Source organism: Triturus cristatus, chromosome 5_1 (assembly GCF_964204655.1).
Source record: "Triturus cristatus chromosome 5_1, aTriCri1.1, whole genome shotgun sequence".
NCBI lineage: Eukaryota > Metazoa > Chordata > Amphibia > Caudata > Salamandridae > Triturus > Triturus cristatus.
Window position 1 is genome coordinate 792277330 of NC_140587.1, and position 24999 is coordinate 792302328.

General features: G+C 48.0%; 1 long non-coding RNA gene across 6 annotated transcripts; it reads left to right on the top strand.

Annotated features, from left to right (window-relative positions):
* Positions 1-603: 603 nt before the first annotated feature.
* Positions 604-24100, top strand: LOC146831487 (uncharacterized). 6 transcript variants are annotated; one of them, XR_014961302.1, is made up of 4 exons: positions 604-714; positions 6028-6129; positions 17710-17837; positions 23669-24100. It is a non-coding gene; the product is annotated as an uncharacterized LOC146831487 (long non-coding RNA). The 6 variants fall into 6 exon arrangements; XR_014961303.1 differs by lacking the exon at positions 604-714 and adding an exon at positions 730-864; XR_014961305.1 differs by lacking the exon at positions 604-714 and adding an exon at positions 751-893.
* Positions 24101-24999: the final 899 nt, after the last annotated feature.

Sequence of the window (24999 nt, forward strand, 5' to 3'; positions counted from 1 at the left end):
TACGCCCACTACGCCCACCCTTACTTACAATGCCCCATCCGTTGGCCCTGCATTGCTTTGTCATCGTACTGTTTAACTTGCGTCTGGATTTATCCACTGCCCCTGGGTGAATTGCCCCCCTCCAAGACTTCCTCACTATTATCTCAGAGAAGATTATTTTGGCAGGGCGCACCAGTTTGGCCAATGCAGCCATGTCTGCCTGCATTGCTATGAGCAGGGCCCTCCTGCCCTGTGCGGCCAGGTGTCAGGTCTAGGGCGGTACGCGGTCTAGGGCCCGCCCCACTCATATCACACATCCTGTAACATGTGTTCCCATACCACTGTGCACAAAGGTGCGCTGTGGAAAAGCACATGAGGCAGCTTCCATAACTCGTTGGTGGGTATGCTGCTTCCATGGTAGGGGATTTAACTGCCTTTATCTGTTTTTTTAGCACATTGCCTCCCAAATGTTATCTCCCTTTGTAATCTGTGTGCTGGGGGTCCTTATGGCTCTTTATTTGATTGCAGGAGAGTTTTGGCTGGTGAGGCTTACCTAGGAACTACACATCCCATCATGCCTGGGGCAGTCACGGGGAGCGTGGCAACGTCTGCATCATCGGCCATGCCCCTTCCTCCGTGCTCACTGTTCGTAGAAGCTCCCCGAGTACGGAGCTCCTGATTTCATCTCTGGTTCCGACTCACTGCAGGCGCCTTGCTGGATCTTGTTGCGAGCCTGTGAGTCTCCCTTGAGGTTTTCTGGTGTGAGGGTTTCGCCTCTTGAAGTTTCCTGTTGTTTTCTCGGCTGCTCTTCATTCGCGCTTGGCCCCCGCTACTCTCCAGGCTCAAGCCGGCTCCTGCAGCTTTTCCGCAGCATAGGCAGCGCAAGTAAGGAATACCAGAGTAGACCGTACTTTGTAAGTAAGGCTTAACAACACAAGGTGCAACGGAGGTGCATTAGAGACATCGCAACTTCGTTTTTGTATTCACTAGAACGCATTTGCATATTGAGTGCCGAGTGGCATGGTGACTTAGCAATTTCGTTATCTCTCTGATTAAGTCAGTATTAATCATATTCTTTTATTCCTTAGTTGAACTGGTATTGGCAACCTTGTTCTTTTTTTTTGTTTTTTGAAGGCGCACTTTGTGTATTCTTTTTACGCAGTGACACAGAGACCTATCAACCTTGTATGTGGTCAAGAATTATTATAGAAGGTGTCATTTAGTCCCTTTATAAGTGCAGTTAACGTATCTCATATGATATAGCGTAAAGAGTTCATGAGTTGCTATTAAACTTACATGCAAGTGCTTATTGTGTTAATGGCGAAAGAATACCTGAGACAAAGCACTTATATGCTCATGAGGTTTTGATTAATGCTTGGTTAGTGTATTTTGTGGTGTTTACCAACCATTTCCCTTACAGATCTCCTTCCCAGCTGTTCCCATCCTAATTTCCCTTCCCCCCGCTTGATCACTTCAATAAAAGTCAGAGTTGAAGGTATCGAGAGGTGGGTTCATTGTATCTTCGCGTCCAGATCCTGAGGAAGGAAGCTCACCCCTTGAAACCTGGTCGTTACCTCCCAGGTGGACTATTACTGCATCCGGTTTGCCACCTCTCCCTAGCGCTTCTCGCACCGTGGGCAGCAGTTGTTCCCATTTCATTCCAGACCAACCCATCCAGACCACCTCGGTATTCCGCAGCCATATGCTACCGAATTGGCGCCTGGCTGTCGCCCACCGTTGTGCCCGTGTGACATATGAATGTCTCACGAACCATACAGTTCTGCGCTGTGAGGATGGACCTGTGATGGGGGAGAAAAAATCTGGGCTCAGTATGTGGTGCAGCGCATGTACCGTTTAACTGCTCCCGATGCCCAACGTCCAATCCCCTTGATTTGCCCGCTGCCCATGCACAGCCCCACTGCTGTGGTCGCGGCCCCTATCCTAAAAGAATGGGAACAAAATGACCTGGGTTGGAGCCTTGCTGCCCCCAGGTTCTTCCTCATCACTGCAATAAACTGGGTGCGGCTAAGGAATTCCCCCCCTTATGCCTGAATAATGGTCCTTCACTGGGTTCTGCAGTTGCCATGTATCTCTGCACCAGGCATACCAGGCAGCATATTTGGCCCCTTATGCAATGTAATCTGGTCCATTTCCCTTTGCCCGCTTGGTCTGCCTTAGACCTTCACAGCAGGATGTCATGTGGCCCTCACCGAAGCTAACATCTGACCGGTGTATGCATACCCCTCCCACGTCCTTTGCTTTTGGGGCACCAGTTTGCTCACTCTGTATGCCCCAAAGAAAGCTAGTGCAAAAGCTGCCCAGAAAAGTGTGGCTTTACCCTCTGATGAGCAGACCTTGTCAAGAACCCCTAATATTTGCGGCAGCAGTTGGAAGTGAATGGGCATTCTTGCATCTGAACTTGCCTTCTGCATTCTGCCCCATCCTTTCAACGCCATCCTGCAGTGGAAACACCTGGTGGGGTTCTGGCCTGACCCCATTTTTGAGTAGTATGCCATTGCATTCAGACGGGTCTGGGCCCAAGACTCTGTTCTACCCACTCTGAAAGCCAAATCAATGAAACCCAGAACCTCGCTCTGTCCTGCTGGCTGGTCCTGTCCTAGCCCTGTGGCTGCAGTAAATGTTGCCCAGCACTTACGGTAACAGTACATTGTCTTTGGGGCCTGTGCATGTTCCAGCATCGCTTCTAAATGAGCTCCACCCATCCCCATACTTCCACCGGCACCGGGGTCATCATTTGGTCTGCATTCGGAGCGAGGTCTTGGAATCTTGCCCACTGAAAACAAGAAATGGCATCCGCAACTGAGTTGTCTATTCCCAGGACGTGTCGCGCCCTAAGTGCTATATTTGCCTTCTTTTGGCATTGGACCAGCCTCCTCAATGGGCTGACCATGGCCGCACATTTTGCTGTCCCCATGTTGATCACATGCACTACTGCGTGGTTGTCAGACCACAGAGTTATCTGCCTCTTTGCTAGCCATTCTGCCCAGATGTGAAAAGCCACTACTATGGGGAATAGCTCCAGCAGCGAGCTTCTGGCCATGCTCCTGCCACCCACGCTGTCCCCAGTATGGCCCGAACCCGAGGCCCCCTGCTGCATCTGTGTAGAGCTCGAGTTGACTTGCTGGTACCCATGGCTCGCGCCACATCAAGTTGCCATTGAAATCGGACAAGAAAGTTTCCCACTGTTCTAGATCTCCTTTAACCCCCTGCGTTAAGCGGATCCTGTGGTGTTTTTGCATTTTGCCCCGTGTCATACATGCCAGCATTCTCGCAAATGCCTGCCCCACTGGGATCACCCTTATGGCAAAATTCAGTTTCCCCAGCAGCTGCTGCACCTCTCCTAGCGTGGCCTTATTTTGTAGCCTCAGCCTACCTATAATCTCTTTGAGCTCAGCTACCTTGCTGGGTAGTAATCTGCATGTTCCTGCAATCATGTCTAGTTCTATCCCTAGGAAGGACAGTTTAGTAGTTGGGCCCTCTGTCTTGTCTTGAGCTAGCGGTATCCCTAGTTCCTGTGCCAGTAGTGTGAAACTCTGCAGGAGAAGGGCGCAATCGCCTGTATTTGCCTTGCCGATAAACAGGTGTAATGAATGTGCTTTTCACTAAAAGGACACACCCAAACCCTGCACTCCCACTCTGGGAGGCAAATTTATCACTGCACCATTAAATAATACACGTTTGCACAGCACTCCCACTCGGGAGGCAAAAAGATAAATGCAGGTGCTTTTTGAAATAACATACACAAGTTTATTAATGCAATGTTTAAAAAGATAGGCCAAATATATCAATATATGCAGATTCTCAAATGTCAAATGAATGATTGAATGAGCAATTGAAATAAAATGCAATATGTACAGGTAGCAAAGAGTGGAAAATATATATAAAATGGTTAGGAACACCTCACCGATTGATTCTGCATCATCCTGCCAACAGAGAAGCCCGTCAAAAGCCCATGTAGGAGTTTCAATCAGGACTCAAGTTCGTCACCTCCACAGCAATACGTCTATTCTGTGGTGAACTTTCACCTGGCCCCCGTCGGCTCCCAGCTTAAATATCATTACTCAACATGAGGCGAAGCTTCTAGAAAACCTCGCCCCCCTTCTCATTAGAAAAAAACGAGCTGGCTGGTACCCGTCTGCGTCAAGGCCAAGACGGAGGCTGGCCAAGCTCCCGTATTTTGACTCCGAGGCAGAGTTGTACATTCCACAGACACTTCTCACAACATACTCCAGTTCACTCTGGTCAGTGAGGAGCGAAAAACAAGTGAAGAGCAGAAAGACCTTGAATATGAATCGCAAGCACTGCTGTGCATGCAGAAATAAAGGCAAAGTCAGACATGAGGCCATGTCAAAGCAAATAGTCAAAGTCAGAGAACAAGATGACATGAAGCCATGTCAAAGCCAATAGTCAAAGTCAGAAAACAAGATGACATGAGGCCATGTCAAAGCCAATAGTAAGCACTTATAATTAACCCAAACAACTTGCAAGCACTGCTGTGCGCGCAGAAGCAAGGCAAAGTCAGAAAACAAGAATGACATGAGACAATGTCAAAGCCAATAGTAAGAACTCAAATTTAAGCAACACCAAACACATGTGTGCACCATCGCTCACAACACTGCACTTCGAAACCAAAGAGTACATTCCACACCTCTCTCTCTCTCTCACGCTTTCAAATGCAGATCCCACACCTTCTATTCTTGGCAAGACTATCCTACTCCTTGACAGCTCCCACTGAATGACAGCAAGATTACAAAAAGGAACAGGCATATGCAGGACCGTCTCATATGTCCAGGCTAGGGTATAATAACACACAAAAGTCAGTTAAAATGGTGGTATTTGAAGGTCATCATAAGGTGCCAAACCACAAGAGAGGCTCTATCACTACAACAGTAAATCGTCCAAGTAATGGACCCAGCCCCCTTGCGGGGCCCTTTTCCCTACTTCCCACTCTAGGAAACTGCTAAATGCCTCGAAATACGCACATGATATTGAGCATCCCATCGGCAAGCATTTGTCGTAGTAATATTTCCCGTCTAGTTGGAAACCCAACAAATGGTAGCTGTCTGAGTGGGTGGACCGGTAGGAGTCGGAAAGCTGACTCAATGTTGGACTTAGCTAGTAGGGCACCCTTTCCTTCCTGCGGTATCAGGTCTACTGCGTCATCCACTGAAGCATAGGCTACTGTGCAATCATCCTGCTCCAGCCAATCATTGACTGATTGCCCTTGTGGGTGGGTCAGATGGTGTATCAGCCTGAAATTTCCATCCTCCTTCCTAGGTACCACTCCTAGTGGGGAGACCATCAAGTTCTCAAGTGGGGGGAAGCTGAAAGGACAGGCCACCTGCCCCAGTTGGACCTCCTTGCCTATCTAGTCTTTTGCTATGCTTAAGATTTGTCTTACGGATTTTAGGTTTTGGCTCTCCCGTGCCTCTTTGGGACCTTTTTAGGGAATCCTGAAACCTTGCGTAAAACCCTCTGCTAATGTCTGCCTGTCTGCCTGTCTGTTGCCTTTGGATACTGTCCTAATAGATCAACCCTTCCTGGAGCCTACCAAATAGTTTGGGGAAAAATTGTTTTTCAATTCCCTAAAAGAGTCTGACCATCAGGTACTTAATGGCACTATATAAGAGAATGCCTTTTGGAATACCACTCTGTGATGGGTGATAGGTGCCCCTCTAATGTCTCTAACACTTTGGTTGGGTGTTTTTCCTTTATCTTTTATTTTTCCGGTGGTTTATCTTTCACTGATAACCATATGGTTTTGAGGACTACGCATTGTCTATTATCCTTTCACGATAATGTTCTGAGCTTATCTATTTTTTTTTCATCTTTCCCCTTTTTTCTTCTTTTATCTTATTTTGGTAGTGCACTCTATTCCATTTTTACTTTATTATGCTCATCATATAACTGAGTATTCTCACCGTGGCAGATCTGAAGTGACAAATAATTTTTTGGGGAGTACTGTATCGTTGTTTCTATATAACGTTATGTATTCTGAAATTGTATATACTTCTTTTGTGATTATAGGTGTGTCTGTCCCACACCACCTGTCCATCCTCGCCCTGATGAAGGTGTAGCCCCGGCTGGGGCTTGACACCGAAATGCGCGTTGGCGTTTTTAAGGCTGCTGGTCAGTCGAAATTCCACTACCCATACTCTGCGGATGATAATTGTCAACTTGTCATTCAACCATCATGTGGCAGTTTTATTATCTTGATGTTCTTTTATTTTTATGAACAAAAAATGTATATTGTTGTATATAGGATAATGTTATTGTGGAATGTGTGTTACTATGATTGCGGTTTTTGAATGAGGCGTGTGGGACAGAGTTATTACATTAATGTGAATTCTGGAATGTTGTTTTGCAATAGGTGTATTTATATATAACAAAATGGTGTTGAAAATACAGAAAAATAAATATGATCGACTATTGTGATTAAATAACATTATTGTTGGATTATTTTTGATTTTTGTTCTTGTCTGCTACGGTGTGTGGTTATTAATAGTAGGACCCTCCATAGGGTCTTTCTCGAATAATTTTGGCAGGTATTCCTCTTTGTTGGTTGTCCTAATAGATGAACCAGCCTGCTGGTCTTAATCGGGGTTGGTAGCAGCTGCCCCCTGCCCTTTTCTCCGTGCTCCTTGACCGCGGGGGGGGGGGGGGGTTGCGCTCGCTACTTCTTTGCAACGGTCCTCTCTTTGCCAGCCCCGCCTCCTTGGCCTTGCTTGCAGCGGATTGCAGGGTGGGTTCCCCCGCAATATGCGCATGTGTGTTTAAACCTACATCCTGCCCCCCATTTGCAGTCATGCTTGTTGAATTTCCAGCAAGGTTTCCCAGATTTGGAGATACCCTGGCTCTTTCCCTTGAACCCTTGGTCCTCATATTTGCTCTTACTCCAATAGGAACAAAAATTGCTGTCCCTGGAGCTGACGCCTTCCCTGGCCGATACCACGTGTGTTGAGAAACCCTCCATGTCTTGCCAGTCCCATTCTATTACAGGCCAAGTTTGCATCTTCTCCCTGAAACCATCGTCGTATTTTAACCATGCATACCCTTGGTAATGTTGCTGTGCCTCCTGCACTTTTTGTTCATACAAAATGAGCGCCGCCGTGCTCTGGGGGAATCCTCCACAAAAATGCAGGCCTGGGTCCTGAACGCTTTCAACCAATTCTCGATTGTTCTCTCTACCCTGGGCTTGCGCCTCTCCCTCCTATCCTTGTCTTTCTTGTACTGTATTGTCAGGTCTAGACCTGCCTGGCGTACCTCCAGCAGGGAGAAGATATCTTTGAACTCCTTCCTCCATATTCTTTCTGTAACTGCTAGAGGGATGAGATTGGCCAACCCCAGGAGCTTTGTGGTAGTGAGGGGGTTGCTTGGGGAAGGGCGCAGGTATGCAATGGCAGGTTTCCCTTTAGGGTCAGTGACCTCCCCTGCTGACCCACTGTCGCTTGCATTGCTAGCCGCAGCGGCCACTTACTCCCCTTGTGTGGTCACCTCTGTTGGTTCTACCTTGCCCTGATGTGCTAGTTGGGGGCTCTATTTACTCTTGCCGGTTGCCTTCTTTGTGCCTTCCATTATGTTTAGCTCTCGCCCAGACTCCTTGTTCCCTCCCTGGCTTCTCAAGGCCCACGGTGTACCTATCCCAAAGGGTGACCCTGCCCCCGGCCACTGCCACCAAGGCATCCAAGCTGGCAGCCCCCACACCTCCCCGTGGAAGCCCTGCTGGTCACCTTCTTGCCCTAGCTTCCACGGGGGCTGATTGGGCCAGAGGCCTTGCATTGCCAAGTTACTCACACGCTATTGCGTGCCTAGATTCACTATCTGCCCTAGGCGCCATCCTGCGCACTGCGCTGGCCACAGCGCCTCCCCCTCCGCCTCTCTGGCGGTGCTTACCCTTGTCTGTGGTGCTCCGATGGCTGCATGAGTCATGAGAGGTCGCCGTGCTGGCTACAGACCCCTCATCCTCACTGCTCTCCTCGGTGTCGGAGCTGGACACAAACTCTGGGGATGCCACCCTCTTGTTCCCTGCTCATGTGCCCTTTGACCAGCCTTTTGCCACCTTTGTGGGTGCCTTTTTCGCTGGGTTCTTCTCGGGGGGCGCCGTTCTGGCTGCTTCTCCCCTTGGGTCGAGCTTCTAGGTGGGTGGGGCAGGTGGGGATGCCTGCTGCTGTTTCTTCCCTCTCCCATGGGCTCCTTCCTTAATCTGGTTGTCCACCCATGATTGCCCTTTCAAAGCCACCAATGCCCTGGCTTTATCAAGCATTGCCTGAAGATCGTCATCCAGCTCTGGGTTGTTGCATCCCAGCTTTTTTCCTGTCTGGGGTGTTTCTGCCTTGCCTTCAGTGTCCCTGAAGCACGCAGGGGGTTGTCACCCTTCCAGCTGCCCCACGCCTATTGGCCATCCCAATGCATGCTCCTTTGTCCTGGTAAACAACTCTTCACAGCAGTCCCAATTCCCAAAGCAATCCAATCTTCCTACAACAAGAGGTTGTTGTAGCCCGTGCTGCTGTCCCATGTTGCAAACCAAAGCGTCCTGGTAAAAAACTACTTCCCGCCAAACCCTATTCACCAAGCAATCCAATCTTCCTACAACAAGGGTTTGTTGCAGCCCATGCTTTTTTGTCCCTACTTGAAAAACCCCAAGCGGATTTGCTCCCCACCTCTTGCCCCGATGCTGTTTATGCCAAAAATATCCCCCTCGATAATCCCTGGAGCACCGTCACTCTTTTGCGCTCACCTCGAGGGCCTCTGCCCCTTTAATAACTTCCTTCTAATGTTGTCCGGATCCTGTCCCTTTAAGGCGCGTGGCCGAGGCTCGGCCGGTGCTCGATTTGCTGTGCGGCGAGACGTTGCTCCCGTATCCCGCCCAGGTGTAGCAGGAAACGCAGGAGGTGAGGCGAATCCCCAGGGGCTGATGCAGTGGCCCGAGTACCGAGGAACTGCTCCCGGTGCTGGGGGCTTCCGGCTTGGAAAGGGATTGTGCTGCCGATACTGGAAATGGCAAGGTGGGCCCCTCGAAACAGGTACCAGTCCTCTGTTTCCTTTTGTCCCCTTAGCTGTCACCTGAACGTAGGCGGTGCGTGGGAGGCAGGCCGTGCCAAAAACCACAGACGGCGGTCACTCCGCTGCTTGGGCCAGGCTCGGGGGGGCTGGAGATCCCTGCAGCAGATCCCAATGCTTCGGCCGACGGTGAAAACCGGATTATTCTTGCTTCTCTGCTCTTCTCCCATGTCGACGGCGAAAACCAGCTCCTTATTGATTCTCTGGGCTCCAATGCCAAATTCCTTCACTAACCGCCGTCTGAGGGGATTGAATGCTTGAGAAGGCTGCCTGCCCCGTTTGTAACCCCCTCCGTGGCTTATGATTGGGGGAGGCCGTGTTGACCTTAGGTGACCAATCGCGTTCGCCGACCAATCGCGTTCGCCCCTTTTCCCGGGGGGGGGGGGCTTCCCGCCCCCAGGCGGCTTTTGGCACGGGCCTCCATTGGGTTCGGCTTCGCTTCACACATCCTTGTGATTATAAGAGATCTAGTTCTGAAAAGACGGATTGTTTATCAGCAGCTACTTAACTAAATGTGATGTGTTTAACCTGTGTGGCCTTAACTGGTATACCGGTCTATTTGAAAATCGTAAATCTCTTTTTGTTTACTCTCATATGAGGGCTCGAAAGTGAGCTCCTTTTCATCATTGAAAGAATTTGAGAAGGAACCAAGTGGCCAGACTTGAAATGTAAACAAGTTATCAAGTAATTGCATTGCACTTGCACCACGGAACGAGGTGCATGCTTGAAACAACTATTAAATGCAATTTGTGTGGCCCTGAGTGCATTGATAAATCTGGAGAAATTCAATAAAGTTCAAATCACTGTGTTGTGTTACTCTGCCCCGGGGAGGCTTTCCATGGGCATTGCATGAGTGTTCCCACGCAACACTCATGAATTTTTGACACATTCCCAGATTTACCATTACTGGTAGACCTGAGAATGAGCCAAAATGCTATGCCTTCCCAAGGAAGGTATAACAAGAAGAAATATCTTCATTTTTCTCCTGTTTTTTGATAACTTGCCCAGCCTTTTCTGACTTTTCTTGAAAATGTGTTATGACTACGGGGTCCCTATTTATCAAATAGTGAAGGAGCACAGCAAATCACATTGCTGTGCTGTGTTATAAGGAAAAGGCAGGAGTGCACCATATTTATCAAAATACGGCGCATTCCTGTCTTTTACCAGCACTGGCACACAGTGTGCTGCCTAACGCCAATGCAGGCACCCTTGCACCATGTTGCGAGGGTGCCTTTGTTGTACGCAGGATTGTTTTTGTGCAGGAATGGACACCATTCTGCACAAAACAATCTCAAGGCAAATTCCTCTTTCTCTGTGTGTTGTAAAATGCAGCACACATAAAAAGAGTAAGTAATGAGGAGAAATAAATATATTTCTTCTTGTTATACCTTCCTTGTGAAGGCATAGCATTTTGGCTCATTCTCAGGTCTACCAGTAATGGTAAATCTGGGAATGTGTCAAAAATTCATGAGTGTTGCGTGGGAACACTCATGCAATGCCCATGGGAAGCCTCCCTGGGGCAGAGTAACACAACACAGTGATTTGAACTTTATTGAATTTCTCCAGATTTATTAATGCACTCAGGGCCACACAAATTGCATTTAGTAGTTGTTTCAAGCATGCACCTCGTTCCGTGGTGCAAGTGCAATGCAATTACTTGATAACTTGTTTACATTTCAAGTCTGGCCACTTGGTTCCTTCTCAAATTCTTTCAATGATGAAAAGGAGCTTTCCACACTGTGAACAAAAGCTGTATATAATGCACAATTAGGCACGTTAGACAGAAGTGGCTCTTCTGCCTTAATCTTTAGTGGTTTCCTAAGTGGTCAATCATACAATACCATTGACTGCTCGCAAGCTAGCGACGCCTTTGTGTTACATTTAAAACTCAAAGTACAGAAGGCCTAAATGTATTTGTGTTTTGCATAGCAATGTTTGCAGTTTCCACGGCCGAGTAAACTGAGCCCATAATGGAACTTTGATTCCATGAAGGCTCCCAAGGTGGGGGAGCCGATGTCCCTATTTCAGGATCCTCCTCATTTTAATTCATACCTCCCAGTACAGGTATGCTAATTATAGTAGTAAATAGCAAAATAATTATCTTTGGGTACCGTAGGCAATAATAAAATAGAATTGAAAACAATATCTCTTTTATCTCCATTCTTCAGCTTATCAGCTGGCTGCCTGAGCGGTTACACAAGACATATAGGGTCCGATTACGATGCGGTTAGGAAATCTTCCAGATCTAATTGGTTTGGAAATGGTTTCCAACCGACTCGGATATGGTGAGTCTGACTGACCGAATGTGATGCATCCGGTTGCTTCCAGATACGATTTGGTTGGACTCACATTGACTTCTATGGGAGCCTATATTCCTAACCGCATCGTAGTCTAGCCCTTGGTCGGGAAGACATGTTTCCGATCCAATTCGGAAGGAGGAAATGCCATTCGGAGCCCTTCCTAATTGCATCGTATTTGGGCACTAGGTGGGAATGCTTTCCTAACCGCATCGTTATCGGGCCCATAATGTTTTTTTCTATAATACCAGTGAATTTATTTCTTAATAAGAAACGTTGCTCTATTTTTTCAAAACACTTACTAGGTGGATTTTTTAACATAGGATTTATTCTATGTGAGCAAAACCCACAGATTTGACTTGAAGGTGGGTGGTGTAGCATAATTTTGTCTATGTCCTTCAACGTTTGTCTAGACCTTCAATTTATTACATTTGGCCTTATGTACTCATACGAGGCAATAATACTAATGTGATATAGTGCGCTGAAGGTAAAGAAGTGCCTTTATTGTGTGTTTTGATATTTACATGTGTACATATTAAAATGTTTCCTTTCCAAGACATCTGGATTGCTATTAATACATCTTCTGACAGTTTAGATTGTAAGGGGGTGCGCTGAAATCATTTAATGCAGTACATGCACCAGGTATCAGTGAAAACTAATCACATGGGTGCTTAATGCTTTCTTAATAGATTGTGACCAGTTGTCATTTTTGCTCAAACGTACATGTATTAGCTTCTGTGCCATATATAAGAGTACCACACAATATAGTTTGATTCATTATTAAAGATTTCATTTATTGGATTATATGAAGCTTGTAGAACTAAACATTTACAGAGAAATGTTAAGTTAGCATGATTGTAGGCATTAAGCCTGCAGTTGAGACATATAACTGTTAGAAATGGGATTTCTGGTTGGCTAACGCTTGCGCCAAAGCCAGGCAGAAACCACCACTCTAGTCAGGGCAAGGGAGTTACACGCTGAAGATAACCCCTGCTCACCCCCTTGGTAGCTTGGCACGAGCAGTCAAGCTTATCCCAGACGCAATGTGTAAAGTGTTTGTGCACCACACTCACACAGCAGCAACACACTAGGCACACCTCAAAAGGAACTCCACACAAGGTTATATAAAAAAATAGCCTTTGTATTATCATAACACATTAAAAAACGTAATCACACATTTACACTGTGCCAACTGGCACCAGGCAATATTCACTGGGGATTATATACAGGACCAGGCCAATCGGGCCACGGTCAGAACCATCAGAACAGGTAAGTAAATGCAAAACACAACCAGTAACTACTGGTACCATAATGACCTAAGCATTATCACATTAGCATTAGACACCATCCTAAAATATCATAGCATGACATTAGGCATATCCACATTAGGCCAAACCTCATTGGCATAAACACATTACGCACTAGGCCTCACCAGCATAAACACATTATGCATAAACATCCTAAACATAAACACATTATGTCATAGACATCATAAGCATAAATCACATAATACAATCACATTAGGGCCTTGCGCCCTACCAACATAGAATTGACCCCCTGGCCAACTGGGCCATTCGCTGAGGCTCAAATGCCCTGTGTCCCAAATGTCAGGGCGTGCGGCCAATGCAGCAGAATCCCAAAGTGCGCAATTGCGCTGGCAAAACTGTGCCTCCTAGGTCCCACAGGGACTCCTCAATGAACTGGCCAAAACGTTGCAGCTGCCACTAAGTGCTGTGCAGTTGTGAAAATCACTGTAGGCCCTGTCACTCACTGTGCCCTCTGGAGCCCCTCTCTAGGACTCACTAACAATGAAAAGTGCCCCCTTGGTGTAGTTGCCCGCTACGGCGGTGCAACTGAGGAAATAAATCAACTGGCACCACAGTGCTCCCTGAGCCCCTCTTCTGGGACTCAGATACCACTTGCCCAAGACATTGCAGTTGCCCGCTACGGCGGCGCAACTGAGAAAATCACTTGTGGGCACTGGCACCTGTTGGAGCACCAATCGGGGACTCTGTAATCGGAAATGCCCAATATGTTGCATCTGCCCACTGTCTGGCGGGGCAGGTGTGAGACAATCAAACACGGGCACTTTCTGGTGCCTCTTCCAGCACCCGCGATACATCCAAGAGCCCCCCCACTCACAGGAACTCTTCTGGTTGACCTCTGTTGTCACAATGGCAGGGAGAAAGGCACTGACACTGTGCCCGTGAGGCAGGACCACGATGGCGGAGTGGGCTCCAGCTGGACTCAGGCTCTCCTGCTTGCCGGCACCCGCAGGGCTCTACTCGTTCTTTCGGGAGCCCTCTCTGCACCTCTCTGCTTCTGGTCGGCCCACCCACAGTCAGGCACGGGCGCCGAACGTCTGGATTTCGTCAACGCTCCTCTTTCCCGGGTCGCGGCGGTGATTTACTTTGGCGATTTCAGAGTGCGGGTGGGTTCCCGCCAAACAGCAATAACGCGGGGTAGGCTCCCGCTGTTGAAATAATACCAATGCGGGGTAGGCTCCCGTTATTAAAATAAGCATCGAGGCGGGGTGGGCACCCGCTCTTCATGACAAACTGCGGGGTAGGCTCCTGTCATTCCGCTACACAAAATACGGGATGGGCACCCGCTCCTTCCCACAGCAATGCGGGGGAATCCCTATGTCGGATTCCGTCACCAGACTTGCAGCTCAGCACTGCAGGGTCCCAGCACTCCCCCCATCCTGGGAGAGACTATAAAGCGCTCATGAGGCGCTAAAGTCCTTATCATGTCCAAGGGGCATAGCTGGGCCCAGGGAGGCCAGCACATAGGGCCCTCTAGCATGGAGGCATGCCCTCGTGGTGGTTCCTCCTGGGCCAGCAGCACGCCCTCAGCAAGTCTAGAAACAGCACTAATCATGGGGTCACAGCCCTTATATTTATTTTGCCCATTTGCTTTGTCTGCCCTGGCACAGGGCTTGGAGGAACCAGCAAAACTGGTTCAGGGGGGAATTGGAGCACTCTGTTTACCAGGTTCCTCTTCCACTTTGTCAGGTGGGGGCTTGTCATCAGATACACCACAGGGGGTGGAGTCCGCATTGTAGAGGCTAGGCACAGACTTATTCAGGGACCAGGGACTTCTCCTCCCACTACTCCAAAATGCAGATGTCTCATTCAGCCTAGCGCTGACTCACCCTGCCCCTCCTGGAGCCACACACACCTCACCAGCCCCTGCCACTCAAAAGCCAGACATGCAATTCACATCAGGCAGGCAGACACAGAGCACACAGTAATGCCAATTTCTAAAAGTGGCATTTCTAAAATAGTTATAAATCTGCGCACACCATTGCCTAGCATTTAATATTACTATTTCAAACATACCAAACTTGACCACGCTGCTCCTCTCATATCAGGAATTACCACTGAAACACTTATCAGGGAATCCCCAATGCATTCCTATGGGAGGGCAGTCCCACAGTAGTGAGAAACCAAAATAGCTGTTTGTCACTACCAGGACATGTTACACACTTAAGGTACAGGTCCTATCTTTTAGCTACAATGCACTCTGCCCATAGGGCTAGCTAGGGCCTACCTTAGGGGTGACTGACATGTAGTAAAAGGGGAGTCACGGACATAGTACACAATTTAAATGCCGCGTCACAGCAACAGTGACACTGTGCGCACAGGCCCTGCAGTGGCAGAGGCCTGAGATAGGTTTCCAAGGCTACATTGGTGGGTGGCGCAATCAGCGCTGCAGGCTAACCAGTAGCATTTAATTTACTTGCCCTGATATATGAGATACCACTTTACAAGGGACTGACAGGTAAATTAAATAGACCAAACAGGTGTAGACCAATCTTACCATATTTATCACAGAGAGCACACACACTTTACACTGAACAGCAGTGCTAAAGTGCCCAAAGTCCCAAAACCACCAACACCATGTCAGAAAAAAGGCTAAGAGAAAGGCAAACAGTTTAGGGATGACCCTGCAAAAAGGGCCAAGTCCAACAATAACCATATTATGAAAGTTGTTTTTCTGCATATTGTCCTCTCCTCTGCAGGTGCAGACCAAAGTCATTCATTAGTTAGTAAAGCATATTTTATTAAAGAAATAGAGAGGTGAAGAAGAGTTGGCAAGGTCAAATGATTTTAATGAAATAAAAAGGAAGTGTTCCCAGTTGGTACTATCAAATGAAGGGAGGAACCAAGGATGCTTTAAAAGCGGAGACTGTTAAAGGTACAAAGAGCTTTTCTGAGGAGAGACCGAAAAAAATATTATGATGTGTATGAGGTCATGTTTTCGCGAATGTTCTTTGTGCATTTTAATTAGTGAACGCACCTTGGGTTTAGCAAGATTCCCTTTAGCCTTGAAGAGGGCCAGACCTCTCTTGACATCTCTGATTGTGCGGCTTCATGCTATACATGACTCTTTGCTTTAGAACATCTACAGAGGTTCTAATGCTGACACCTTTCTTGCTACCTTGATTCAAAAGGGTTTCCTCTATCCTTAGGTTAGAGTAGGGTTCACTAGATGCTGCAAATGTTTTCCACGTCCAGGGAGAAGGATAAAAATCCTTCATCTAGCCATCAAGTTATTTTTCTTATATTTTGCATTGCTGCAGCTGAGATTTGGATATGCTCCTTGTTGTGGAGGACCAATATGATATTTGTTAAATGATTTAGAAGGGAAATATTTTCAGGGCTAAGTTCATCCATGGATCTTAGAGTCAAAGCTCTTCGTTGGCTCTGCCTGTTAATTTGTTCGCGCACCCATCTCTACTTTGACTTGTGGTGCTCATGTTTTAGGTCACTCATAATGAGCCTTGCTTACCAGACCAGTGACACTAGCAACTAATCAGTGGAAGCGACAGGATTCCCTGGTCTCCCCCCAATGCTGGCCAGACAGCATGTGGCTGACATATTTTCCACATGTATCACGCATGCGACTTTTGTGTCACTATCACAGTTCTCCAGCTGTAAATGTAGGTTTATGGCAAGTTTGGCCAATAGGAAGCCACCTTCATGCTCTTTTTTCCACCCATTCGTCTCGCATTCCAATATCCCTGACTCAGAGGGGTCAACTATTTAGAGGATGTGCAATATCCTACCCAAGCTAAGGGCTAAACCTGGAGAGCAACATTTAAAGAGAACAGTGCAATTTATAAAGTAACTAGATACAAAAAAGGTCTTTAATGTGCCACTCCAGCTTTAGATTTAGTTTATGTTGGTATTGGCCAATTGTGAGCTGACTTCCTGCTCTTGGCTCTGCCCCTCGCCTCCAGCATCACCATCGCTGGGTCAGTGTGGTCGGACTTCTTCAAAGGATAACAGCAGACCACCCAACTTGTGGGCTATACCTAAAAAAACAACATTTAGGGAACGCATTGCAATTAATAAGGTAACTGGCAACAAACATTCTACCACACACCACTTCAGCTGTAGATTTAGGTTTTTTGAGTTTGCCAAGTTGCTTCCTGTTCTCGCCTTTGCTCCTCCGTCTGGTGTAGCTCACTGGTTAGAGGAGGCATACCCTGAAGCAGAGATCAGACCCAGGACCTGGGTTCGATTCCCGACGCGGCAGGGTCCAGAGCCCAATCGTCCACGGACTCGATAATTCTCGCTTCGGTGCCCACTCTAAGCACGAGTTCACACTATGCAGCTCTGGGCAACAAGCCTACTTAATCTCCACAACGGCCCCCCGCGGCGGGATGTCTGGCTTTCACCTTGGGGATGCCCAGTACGGGTTATCTTACAGGGAAAAACCAGGACGGGTTCCCAATGCAAGCGCCAAGATGCCCGTAGGGTGATAGCTGCGCTCTATAAGTACATCAATCAATCAATCATGTCTCACAGGGGTTGGGCCTTTATCAGGGAGGGCAGCAGTTTACCCAAGCCCCAGACTGAGTCTTTCCCTTCAAGTACTCCCCGACGACACCTTGTGAAGCCGGCCAGAGAACCAAGTATGATTTTCTGTCTGTGTCGGATCAGAAGCTGTATATTATCTGTGGAGGGGGCAGAGGTTGAGGGTCCCTCTGTGTTGAACATCAATCTGTGTCTGTGGGTCAGAGCATGAGTACATTTAGCAGTGGCATGTAAGGGCATGAATGCTTAGTATGATAAATGTCAGCAGGTGGATATGCTACTATGTCACATCTGTGCAAGCATGTGTGATCTACATCCATGCGTGCTTGGGTGTGGTGTCTCAATGTGCAGGTGTGCAGGAACTATATAATAGCCAAACCTGTCCTATTTGCTAATGGCTGACGCTGTATGGTTAGGAAAAGACGCTGAGTAGTTCATATGGGAACAGATTGATGTTGGCTCCAAGCCAACGGAGTAGCCTCAATTTGTCCGACTTGTTTTCAGAATAACTGATTTTTTCCATCCAGACACTGGGAGACCTCGTTAAGCAGCACACGGTGTCGAGTCCTAGGCGCGGGAGCTGCTCGGCAGTCAGTTGACTTCCTCCGGACCAGGCGATGCTGCTGCCAGATGCTCTTCCACAGATGGCGGGAAGGTGCGTATGCCGTTCTGATACATTTCCTGTCATTGACATCAACCTATAACGAAGTAGACCGCAACTCGGTGCTCTGTCACGTGGCAGTTTTTATTTGAAGTAATACGATAAAAAAGGATGACGTTCTTGGTGCATGCGATATGAGGCAGCCATTGACCACGCTTTTTTGAGGCTTACTAAACGGTTAGGTTCACCGCCAGTGCTTGATGAGTGTAAATACCCCGCATTTAAATTAATGTCGTTGGAAGAACCTCGTCATTTATTATAATAGAGATCACTTCCAGGAGACCAATTCTGTGTCTTCACAGAAGAAACATTGTTTTTTATTGCACTTTTTTCTTAGAAAACATGAAACAAATCTAAAGGGTGACAACTGGAAACCAATACTGGATTTTAGAAGCATTTGTTTCTCCCTAAGCAACTCGGTATTTCAATTACTTCATTCTACTCCAATCCTTATATTCACAGAGTATATTTCATTGCCAATTGTTATTTAGTTTTAGAAAATCAAATGTATAATTTATCGCCAGACTTTTTTTTTTTTAACTTTATTTACCATTTAGTACATCATAATAATACCGGCATGGTTGTTCAGTCATCATCATAACATTGAGCACGAAACATTGGAGCATAAATATCAGCACAAAAATCAACAAGGCATATATTGACTGGAGAAAGCAAATCTGCAATAACCTTGAAGTACAGTCCCAGAGGCCAGCCCTCCCACTGGTGAGGGACCCGCCGTCTCTCGGCATCGGGTCATCAGTTCCACCCCAGACCCCCCACCAAAGGCGAGACCCGTGAATACAAAGTCACACACAATTAAGGGCACAGCAAAATAGGGAAAAGTAAGCATCTGAAAGTGTTGAAGCAGGTCATCCCACCCCCGTGGGAAAAATGCCCTGTTTCATTTGCGAGTCTGAAGCTCGTCGGGTAATGTCCACATAGGACCTGTATGGACCCCAGAGGTCCTTAGGACAGGAAGAGCTAGGCAGTGTGCTGGGGTACATTTCACTGTTTACGTTACAGTGGGCTAAACTATTCAAACAACCTTGCAGGGTGGGAGCTGTCCTACGACCCCAGTGGATAGCTATTTCTCTTTTGGCCAACAGCAGACTGAGTGATACAAACCTCCTGACGCCCTTCGGGAAATTTTCCACATATCCTAGTAATGCCACTTCGGGGCTGGGAATGAGGGACAGTTCGATCATGGAGCCTAGTGTACTGTGCACCGTCTCCCAATAATATTAATAATAATACACATTTGTAAAGCGCAAACAATCACCCGTAGGGGTCTCTAGGCGCTGGGGGTCGTCGGGAAGATTAAGCAAGGTATTGCCCAGAGTCACATGGTGCTGGGCTAATCTGCCGCCAGCGCTGGGGATCGAACCGTGATCCCCAGATTCCGGAGTCAGTCGCCTTTGCATCGGGACCACACCTCTTCCAGACCTCTAGGACTGTAGTTTCGGGCAGGTCCATGTAAGGTGTGCAAAGTCAGCATGTGGGGCATTGCATTTGCGACAGGTGTGGGGTCTGGACAGATCCAGTCTATGGGCTCGTCAGAGGTGATGTATGTTCTGCGTAAAAACTTGGGGACAGATGTAGGAAGCAAAATACCGATCGCAAATGCAGAAATTCGCAGAATTTCTACATTTGCGATCGCAAAAGAGCCCCGTGAAATGTAGAGAGGGAAAACCCCAAGCGCAAAATAAGGAATCGCTAAAAAGTCAGTTAGCGATTTCTTATCTTGCGAATTTGACCCACCAGCTTCCAAACTGCGTCTCACAATTTGTAAAATCCCAAAAATAAAATCGCAAACCAATGTAAGAAAAATAGCAAATAGCAATTTCTAGCAAAATCGCTATTTGCGAGTCGCAAATTACCACAAACTCAAAGCAGGTGGTAGCCAGGTGCACTGCATATAATCAACCCCAGAATGCATCAGTTTCAAAACAATGGCGGCCCTCTATGTCTTTGCAAGGCAGATGCGGATGCAAGCAGCAGCACAGAGGATGAGGAGGTGACAGGAATGCACATGCAGAGTGCGCATCACCCTTTTCCAACTCACAGAAGAAGAAATACATGAGAGGTACAGGCTTCACCCCACTACCATCCTAGACCTGATGCGTGACCTGCACCTTATCCTGGAGCAACAGACACGCAGGGCACACGCAATTCCACCACATGTGCAAGTCCTTTGTTCCCTGCACCTACTTGCATCAGGTAGTTACCAGGGGGTGATAGCTGTGGCTGGAGGTGTTTCACAAAGTTGTCTGTCACGCTTCTTCAACACCTTCCTGGATGCCATGCTGCAAAGAATGCACCATTATATCCGGTTACCCGCAACGCAAATGGAACAGCATAAGACCTAAGATGGATTTCTATCAGATGGCCAAGTTCCCACATGTCATAGGGTGCATCGATGGGACACATATTGCAATCTGCCCCCCTATGCCACTGTGTACATATATCGGAACAGGAAATCATATCATGCAATCAACGTTCAGGTCATTTTTGATGCGTCTCACATCATAACTGATATAGTAGCGAAATTCCCAGGGAGCACGTATGACTCCTACATTTTCAGGCACAGTGGAATCTATACACGCCTGGCTGGGGGTGAATTTGGAGAAGGATACCTGCTAGGTAAATGCATGTGACACACCCTGATGTATACCTTGGATGTGTCTGTTGCCTGCAATTGATGTTTCATCCTTTCCCACTTAGGTGACAGCGCATATGCAGTGTGTGCATTCATAATCACGCCATTCCTAAACCCATCTACCCCAAGTGAGAGGAGATACAATGCTGCCCTATAAATCTACGCGGAATGTGGTGGAGCGAACATTTGGACTCCTGAAGAGGAGGTTCCGCTGCCTCCACAAAAGTGGAGGTGCACGGCAGTACCACCCCGAGATATGCTGCAAAATCATTGCTACCTGTGCCATGCTACACAACATGGCAAAACCAAAGGGGATGATGGATGGAGAGTTGAACATTGCAAGCACTCACCCCCAGTCAACTGATCTGGGTTTAATCCATCATCATTCTTTAGCTCACTCCGCCACCCCAGTTCAGACATGGCCATATGCAAATCAGTCTGATCCTGTGCATCATGGGAACAGTCCAGCCTGAACTGCCAAGCCATGTCTTCCCTGGACCGGAAACAAGCATCCTGGGACCAGTTTCGGGTTCATAACCCTCATCAGCCAGGCTATCTTGAATCCAGTGGCAAAGTGAGCAAGGGACCCACGTCTGGGCATACCCTGCCAACTTAGGGCGAACAAAGCAAAACCAAAGGGGATGATGGACGGAGTGTTGAATATTGCAAGCACTCAACTCCAGTCAACTGATCTGGGTTTAATCCATCATCATTCTTTAGCTCACTCCACCACCCCAGTTCAAACTTGGCCATATGCAAATCAGTCTGACCCTGTGCCTCATGGGAACTGTCTAGCCCAAACTGCCAAGCCATGTCTTCCCTGGACCGGAAACAAGCATCCTAGGACCGGTTTCTGGCTAATTAGCTGTCATCAGCCAGGTTAGCTTGAATCCAGTGGCAAAGTGAGCAAGGGACCCAGGTCTGGGCATACCGTGTCAACTTAGGGCGAACAAAGCAAAACCAAAGGGGATGGTGGCCGGAGTGTTGAACATTGCAAGCACTCACCCCCATTCAACTGATCTGGGTTTATTCCATCATCATTCTTTAGCTCACTCCTCTACCCCAGTTCAGACATGGCCATATGCAAATCAGTCTGACCCTGTGCCTCATGGGAACAGTCCAGCCCGAACTGCCAAGCCATGTCTTCCCTGGACCGGAAACAAGCATCCTGGGACCAGTTTCGGGTTCATAACCCTCATCAGCCAGGCTATCTCGAATCCAGTGGCAAAGTGAGCAAGGGACCCACGTCTGGGCATACCCTGCCAACTTAGGGCGAACAAAGCAAAACCAAAGGGGATGATGGATGGAGTGTGGTATATTGCAAGCACTCACCCCCAGTCAACTGATCTGGGTTTCATCCATCATCATTCTTTAGCTCACTCTGCCATCCCAGTTCAAACTTGGCCATATGCAAATCAGTCTGACCCTGTGCCTCATGGGAACAGTCCAGCCCAAACTGCCATGCCATGCCTTCCCTGGACCGGAAACAAGCATCCTAGGACCGGTTTCTGGATAATTAGCTGTCATCAGCCAGGTTAGCTTGCATACAGTGGCAAAGTGAGCAAGGGACCCACGTCTGGGCATACCATGTCAACTTAGGGTGAACAAAGCAAAACCAAAGGGGATGATGGACGGAGTATTGAAGATTGCAAGCACAAACCCCCAGTCAGCTTATCTGGGTTTAATCCATTATCATTCTTTAGCTCACTCTGCCATCCCAGTTCCGACATGGCCATATGCAAATCAGTCCGACCCTGTGCCTCATTGGAACAGACCAGCCCAAACTGCCAAGCCATGTCTTCCCTGGATCGAAAACAATCATCCTGGGACCGGTTTCTGGATAATCAGCTGTCATCAGCCAGGCTAGCTTGAATCCAGTGGCAAAGTGAGCAAGGGTCCCACGTCTGGGTATACCCTGCCAACTTAGGGCGTACAAAGCAAAACCAAAGGGTATGATGGATGGAGTATTGAAGATTTCAAGCACAAAACCCCAGTCAGCTTATCTGGGTTTAATCCATCATCATTCTTTAGCTCACTCTGCCATCCCAGTTCCGACATGGCCATATGCAAATCAGTCTGACCCTGTGCCTCATTGGAACAGTCCAGCCCAAACTGCCAAGCCATGTCTTCCCTGGACCGGAAACAAGCATCCTGGGACCGGTTTCTGGCTAATCAGCCATCATCTGCCAGGCTTGCTTGAATCCAGTGGCAAAGTGAGCAAGGGACCCACGTCTGGGGATGCCCTGCCATGCTACACAACCTGGCCACAAAGAAGGGAACCCCAGTTGAAATCACCGATTCAGACTCAGAGGATGAGGAATGTCCACGGCCACTGCACAGCGCAGCAGGTGTTGTAGGAGCGGCAGATGGGAGACACAGACGTGCTGAGATCACACGCAACTATTTCTAAGTAATTAATGACACAAAGCTGTTAATGACAATTCTTTAATGGTGTTTTATTGTTCTTACATCAGGCAATATGAATACACACTGCCTCACCATATTGGACTCTGTGTGCCTTGAGTAGCCCAGCGTGGCATTACCACACTGCATGCACACTGTCATCCATGCTCACTGGGTCACATGGGTTACCTCACCCATCAGCGACTGTCAGCAGCAGCAGAGACTCATTCCCTACGGCCATGCACAGCAGTGCTTCGCTCAGTGTGCACAGTTCCCTCCCTTGAGGGCTGTTCTGCCGCTGGCCCTTGCCTTGCACTACGCTCTCTGGGCTCAGCAACGGGTGGAGTTATGCTGCTGCGGCTGGTGACCTTCTCACTATCTCCAACATCCACAGACCCTGTGGCAGCTATGTTGGCTGTCTGGAGCAGTTCAACCACAGTGGTGACCTGCACCAACCCCCTAGCAACATCCTGGCTGCAGTGGGCCATTTCCAACTGCATGGCCACTGTGTGTCTGCTCAGGATAGATATGGCATTGCATAGGCAGTTGACCACCTTTGTGTATCCCTCCATGCACTGTTTTCCCTGCCCCTTGCACCACGTTCACTGTCCTATTTGCTGCACAACTGCCTTACTGCCTCAGTCATGTCCCGCATGCCCTCAGCAACAGTGTTTTTCAGTCCATTGATGCCCTCCTTAATGTCCCTCATGTTATTGTTCATGAACACCATCTGACGTTGCATTAATCGCATTGTCTTCCCTTGCAGCTGCTGTACCTTCACCATGGTGCCCTCAAGACCTGCGAAGACACTGGATTCATCACCCTGCTCAGACGGACTGTGTGCCCTTGGTCTGTGTCGGAGACCACTGGTGTTGCTACGCTGCATGGGTGACTCTGTTTCAGGAGACTGTGCAGGCTCTTCGGGCATGGTCTGTGGAGCTCCTGTGCTCTCTTCCTCTTTCCCCTCCATCCCCTGTAATCTTCCCACTGCGTACCTCCTAGGTTAGGGTGGTGGTGGTGGTGTGACATCTGTGGGTATCTGGGACTCTTCCTCCTGAATATGGTGTTGCCCAGGTGCCTCATGTGTCTCCCTCTCTTCTGTCTGGGGCGCAGGTTCACCTGTTGATACAGAATGTCCATTTACTGACTTGCCTTGCAGCATTTGTGTTACATTAAATTACATGAGTTGCTATTCACACTAACAGTCCTCCACTTGGTTATTGACTGATGTGAGGCCCCTGCAATTGTGTTCAGTAATCTCACTGATTTGCTATATGGGTTTTGGGACTACATCTCCCATGATGCATGGCTGGTTGTTTGCAAAATATGGACTGGAGTGGAATTCTGACTTGCTCATGGGGGATCGGGGATTGGGGATGGGGGGTTCAGGGCATGCTGTGCATGCATCTTTCCTTGTCTGGTGTTGTCTCGGGCTGAGCTGTCCATGTCTCCTATGCCACCGATGGTCTCAGGATGGAGGGTGGACTCCACCAAATCATCCAGGGGTGTGGTTGCAGGCGCTGTGGATGGTCCGCCACCTGTCTTCTTTGCTTGTTTCAGCCTGTCAACTACCTTCTCCTTTGCCCTGGAGCGCAGGTCATACCAGCGCTTCTTCAGATTGTCGATGAAGCGCTGGCTGACACCAGTGGCATTGGTCTTGCCTTGTATTTCCAGCCAGATCTTTCTCTTCTGGGATTCAGGGACATGGAGGGATTTCTTTCCAAATAACTGTTCATGTGTCTTCACCACCTCTTCAATTATTACCTCCAACTCCTTCTCACTAAATGTCTGCTTCCTTTTCCTTTCCCTTCTCCTGTGTGTCCATCTTATAAGTTGGTGTCTGCCTGAAAGCTCCTGTGTAGATCCTGGGTGTGTGCTCCTGCTCTCTGCCTCCCCCACAGCCTCAGGCACTGAGAAAACAGCATGGGTGTGGCCAGTCCCTGTGTGTGATGTCATCAGGGTGCACCAGAATGGCAGATTCGAATATTTGCAATTTTTTTAAATTGCGATTTCGCTAATTCAAAATTGGTAATACCGATTCGGTATGGGGGTTTGCAAGTTTTACTGAATACAATTTTTTTGCGATTTTTTATCTAC